Source organism: Saccostrea cucullata, unplaced genomic scaffold, assembly GCF_032062105.1.
Source record: "Saccostrea cucullata isolate Sc308-1 unplaced genomic scaffold, CSIRO_AGI_Scuc_v1 ctg23648, whole genome shotgun sequence".
NCBI lineage: Eukaryota > Metazoa > Mollusca > Bivalvia > Ostreida > Ostreidae > Saccostrea > Saccostrea cuccullata.
Window position 1 is genome coordinate 1 of NW_026932984.1, and position 5,481 is coordinate 5,481.

General features: G+C 30.6%; 1 long non-coding RNA gene across 1 annotated transcript; it reads left to right on the forward strand.

Annotated features, from left to right (window-relative positions):
* The first annotated feature begins 771 nt into the window (after positions 1 to 771).
* On the forward strand, positions 772 to 2,918 carry LOC134236794 (uncharacterized). Its single transcript, XR_009985723.1, has 3 exons — positions 772 to 1,034; positions 2,059 to 2,164; positions 2,850 to 2,918. It is a non-coding gene; the product is annotated as an uncharacterized LOC134236794 (long non-coding RNA).
* Positions 2,919 to 5,481: the final 2,563 nt, after the last annotated feature.

Below are 5,481 nucleotides of genomic sequence, written 5' to 3' on the forward strand. Positions count from 1 at the left end.
TATGAAGAAAAAAATTCTGTTGCAATTTGTTTGGGGTTGATGACAAATTGACTGGACTAAACATGATAAATTATAAAACTATTCAAAAGAATTAGTATTTTATTTGATTTTTTTGTCTTGACATTAACTCAAAAAATTATTCTATATCAAATCATGTGTGCTATGAAATTACTACTTGAAGTTCATCAACTTCATTGACTAATACTTTACAAAAACAATAGTACAGGACAACTGTGCATATTACCAAATTTCTATTAACAAGTTGTGTACAAATAGTTGTGTAGTTTATCAACGAACACTGACTAAAAATTCATTTTTAAAAAATCACATTTACATTATTATTAATTGCTGAAACCCTGTAGCCAAGTTGAGATTACTAACAATTAATAATATCAGATGTTCTTGAAACGTTACTTTTCTGTTTATAGCACGCTTTGCACGCTGAACTTTTCTTGTCCAATCTTCCAAGGCTGCTTAAAAGTGAAACGTATTACCCCTAATCAACGGCTTATTAGTTCTAAAGTGTGTTTCCAATATCAACACCATCTCTTCGTTGGTACAGGCAGCCGTTTTCAGGAAAAACCCCTACATAAACAAATACATGGGCGCAGACATTTTGGACACCCAAAGTTGTGCGGAGGAGAAAATGCTAGCTGGCGCGTGATTGGTCAATAAGAGAAAAGACTTGTTATGTATTTGACAAGTGAAATAAAGTTGATAAAAATCTCATATCAAGACTTGGGTTTCTTTGAGGTATATATGAGTTACAGGTAAAAATTTGAAGGGAGGAATGCACTTTGGTTAGAGATTTTCATTTGGTGTCAAACGCACCTAGTTGTAAACAAATGGAAATTGAAAGTAAAAGTGCAACGGCACGGTATATTTTTTCTGGCATTTTTTGTTTTCCAATATCTCGAACTTTCACGACAAAAAGGTCATTTGCCAGAAATTCAATACATGTATCAGTGAGAGGGGCTAAAGTTTGTATGGAAGTCTATGGGAAAACATTTGGTGGTGTTTGTCCTATAGAATAGGTATGATTTCATGGATAAAAAATGATTACAGCCAAAAAATCAATCAGTTCCTATTTTTTTGGCATTGGGATTATATTTTAGTTAGTTTTGAGTATTTGTTTAAAAATTAGAGGGTTTGGGTAAATTGAGGCTCACAATGGGGACTGCACATAGTGAAAAAATGCCAAAATTTTTGCCCTAGTTCTCATATTTTCAATAAATGTTCATGTAAATAATTTTAAATAAATATTTATACCGAAATTTACTGTGAATATTGTAAATAATACAATATCAATATTTATGGGCATCATCAATACACAAAACATATGAATATCCCCCTCGCAGTTTGAGAAATTCATTTAAATCCATGTGTTTTTTGAGTGTAGACACGGAACAGTTTTGAAAACCCTTTTCAAATTTGTGTTAATCAGAGTTGATTGAATAACTTATAACAAAATTTGACTGCTGTTAACAAACTAGGTTACTTTGTTTTTACATAAGGGGCATAATCCAGCAGAAAAGCCAGTTTCAGTCATGTAATCAGTGCTGGCTTGAAAAAAAGTTATACTTTTGGTGAAACTTAGAGATTACTTGTAGGAAATTTAATTGAAATTACAGTACAATATATTTGTGCAGAAAATACATTGAAAATGCAATAAATATGCAAAATTATAACTAAAAAAATTATAAAAGGTGTCTGAATATCCCGCCTCCTTGCCATATCCAATCTTGATATTCTGCTGAAAAGGGGGGGGGGTAATTTTGTGCTCTAATCATGCTGAAAAATGAAGGATTTTTGTTTAAATTGGGTTTATTTGAATAACAAGAGTCATATTTATCTGCAGTTATTTTTTTTCAATTTCTTTGATATTTTTTGAAATAATTATCTGAGTAAATTCTATTTTAACATGTTTATTTTAAAGGTATTACATCACAAATGCTTAAAAAAAAATTTAGAAAAAGATGGTGTAAATAATTAAAAATTATTATATAAGGTACTAGATGCATTTATTAGTATGTTTTAATAAAATAAAATGTATTTCAGCAATGCATTATCAAGAAGGAAGAGATTAATGAACCCTACCCTCTTACAATGAACAACACATGGACACTCTCGGGATGATCCCTTTGCTTTCATTAAGAGTTCCAAGGTATGGTTTTCTTCGAAAATCTAGTTAATCTCTTAATATTTAAGTTATTTAGAACTTTTTATAGATTATTAGAAAATAAATTTCCTCAGAACTGCGGTTATTTAAACATTTTGCGTACAATTGAGCACTGTATTCAGTCAGACAATATGATTTATCTGCCCTTGGCATTTAATCAATTTATTAATTATGTCAATAATAAGAAATGATATGCAAATAAATATATTTGCCTTTTATGAGAATATACATATTTAACATCAATTACATGAAATGTTCATGAAAATTGGCTAAAATGTAGGTCACCCCCCTTCAAAATTACAAAATTTTCAGTGGGGATGTATTTGATTCTCTGATGCCATCAACCCACTGCTGATAGAATTTGTTTTAATCTTATGTACATTTGAACTAGATATAATTCTCTTTCTTTCCATTGATTATTTTATCTACATTAGTTTTCACTCTTTCCATAACCCAGCTTTTTCTTACAAAAACCTGCTGATTTTCTTCATTTTTCATTAATAACGGGTACCTGCTACCCTGAATGATTAATATGATCTACCTTGAGAAATTATTAGAGATAATAAGAAAAACAAGCAAAACCATGTGCTAGATTAATCATTTTATTTTAAAAGTTTGAAAGAAAAATAGAAAAATGCTTCAATTTATAGACATCTTTTCTGTTTCACAGATGTTGGTCTGATTGACTGGGGTGTGAAATGTAACAGCCAATGGTATACTTAAGCTAAGACTGTCAGTCCCAATATTCAAGAGGTGAGATAAGCAATGGATATATGTTCTAAATTTACTAAATTGATCACTTTTTATAAATGTTTCTCAAATGCAATGGACCGAATTTTCTCAGCTTATGAAATAATCAACTATTTCTAATTTGAGTATTTCCGTCAATAAAAAGCTTACTTCCGGTAAGGGAGAAGTCATTTGAAATGGAATTTAATTAAAAAACATGAAGAGAGATATCTCTAAGTATAAGAGATATCTCTTCAAGTTTAAGAGATATCTCTTTCTCATAGATATATCTCTTAAAAATGAGAGATATCTCTTTAAGTTGAGAGATATCTCTATTTTTAAGAGATATCTCTATGACAAAGAGATATCTCTGTAATTTTAAGATAAATTTTATTTTCCGAATAAATAGTAAAAGGGCTTGCCATAATTATACATTATCTTCGTAAAAGATCAATCAATTTTACTTACAGTACTGTACACGAAATTGCAAGAATATTTTTCCGTGTAAAAATATTTTCTTTCCCCATCGCCTTGTAGGAATCTATAAGAGGTCGTATTTACGTATAAATTGCAATTTATTGGAAGGGAAGGGAGATAGTAATCGAGTTTTCCGATGAAATTTAAACTCTAAATGTAGATGTAGCTATACTTTTGCTGGAAGATGTTTACATTGTATTTGAAAAAAAAATGTGAACACTTGAAAATGTCGCTAAAATTCCTCTCATTTAAGTGCAACACTGAAAGATAAAATCTTCTGGTGATCATATTTAATAACAAATTCATTCTGCGTTTACAAGTATTTCAAATTGAAGATTGGAATCATGTTTGTAACAACATCATATGACAAAACTCTATGCAAAAGAAACGAACATCCGTAGAATTAACGCCCTTTATGTCAGAGATAATATGTAAATATATTTTAGTATAAAGATTTTATATTTATCTTTTGATACTATTCTGTTATCTCTGATTTTCAAATATATGATTTATGGCGTATATGTATTTGCAGTAATATTTGTGTTGATATACAATATGTGTCACTCAATAGTAAATGATACGCTTTTGCAATAAAAAATCTTACACTTTTCTTCTTTTTATTAAAAATACGTCATGAAACTCCCAAAGGTATTTTTGACTATTGTTGAAATAAATTAAAATGCTTCAATATTTTTTTGCGGACGCTTGATGCTTTTCACCATTTTTCACTTGTGTATCTATGATCTTCACTACCATGCAAAACATGTTGAGAGGGAAAAAACATATATACAGCACTGTTGTGCTAGTTGGAATGGAAAACTGAAAATAATTGCTCATAATATTTCTGCTATTTCAATGATTAATAATTCAAGAGTCCAAGAAAGAAAATACAGTATTAATCTCAAGTTTTAATAAATCTTCATGAAGGTATACAACTGAACATTATTTTATTATGTTTTTATTACTCTTCATTAAGAATCGGCAACACAGCTGAGACACATCTTTACATAAACTATTTAATCCTAGTTCCCTACTTCAAGTATTACACCGTTTGCTTAACATTTCATCAGCTCTATTTCTGTCCATTGTTAAGAACGTTAATAAAGGTTTTAGCATTTTTCGCCATATCCTGCAAACAACACGCACAATTTTAGAGCACAATACATGTATTCTGGGAAATAAGATTTACTATTTGAGTGGATCCGTTGAAAACACAACCACTACATGTCCTGTATGTCTGTACAGCCACAAACTGCCTTCCTTTCGAATTATGTACAACACAAGTATAGACATTAAAAAAGACCGTCCTTGAACATGTTGAATGCATTCCAGTCTGTTACTAATTGATACTTAGATGCGAAAACTGAGGTCACTGATAAATCTCAGCATGGTGCAAGATGTTAATAGTAAGGCTTGATTTATAGTTACATTGTCTGAAATAAATGTCTAGAAAAAAATAATTATAGTTTACATGGATATATACTAGTAGAACGTACCATATTATGTGAGTAGTACATTGTAAATCAATTTCATGTGATTTCTTTTACTGAATAACTCACTTCCAGTTTGAGATTTAAAAACTTATCAAAATCTCATCTGAGTTTTAAATCATGTATCGGGTACGTATTGAATATTCAATCACTATATTGCATGTACATGATAAATAATATACTGTTTTTAAACTAAGTACTAGTATTTGCGCCATAGAGGCAGCAATTGTAAGCTACATGGAACCAAAGTAATGTGTGCCGACATGATTTAAATGAACTACAATGTATAGAGAAGAGCATGATAAGAACTGCTCTTATCTACTAGCTGTGGAACATCCTTAAACCTTACTAATTACCTTGTATTATTAGAAATGCGCGTAACGCAGCAGTACACTAAAATATAGGAGAAAGAGAGTCAGGGATTTCCAGTTGTATATTTTTAGAATAACAAGTTGAGTTATCTATCTTGCTTATAGTGGCGCTGGATCCGGAACGGAAGTAGATTTACGCTGACAGAAAGCGCTTTGCGCTGCGCTTAGCGGTCAGGGGTATCGGAAGGGGGGTACTTTGTCTAAAAATAAATTAACCCTTTGAAATTGCTCTTTG